The sequence below is a fragment of the Carlito syrichta genome, unplaced genomic scaffold, assembly GCF_000164805.1.
Source record: "Carlito syrichta isolate Samal-C Ts95f unplaced genomic scaffold, Tarsius_syrichta-2.0.1 Scaffold306628, whole genome shotgun sequence".
In the NCBI taxonomy this organism is placed as follows: Eukaryota; Metazoa; Chordata; class Mammalia; order Primates; family Tarsiidae; genus Carlito; species Carlito syrichta.
In genome coordinates, this window is record NW_007250724.1 from 448,572 (window position 1) to 448,923 (window position 352).

Consider the following 352-nt stretch of genomic DNA (forward strand, 5'->3'; position numbering starts at 1 on the left):
AGCCGGGTGTGGTAGCGCGCGCCTGTAATTCCAGCTACTTGGAAGGCTGAGGCGGAAGGAGCGCCGGAGCCCAGCAGGTCGAGGCTGGGTGGCCGGGAGCGGCCGTTTCACTCCAGTCGGGGTGACAGAGTGAGACTCCAACTCAAAAAAAAATAGTAATAGTACCCGCATCGGCAACACATACACTAAAGTTGGAACAATACAGAGAAGATTAACATGGCCTTTATATAAGGAGGACATGTAAATTCGTGAAGTGTTCCATACTTTTAAAAATTAAAATAAGCCGGGCTCGGTGGCTCAGCCTGTAATCCCGCGCCTTTGGGAGGCTGAGGTGAGTGGATTGCCTGAGCCC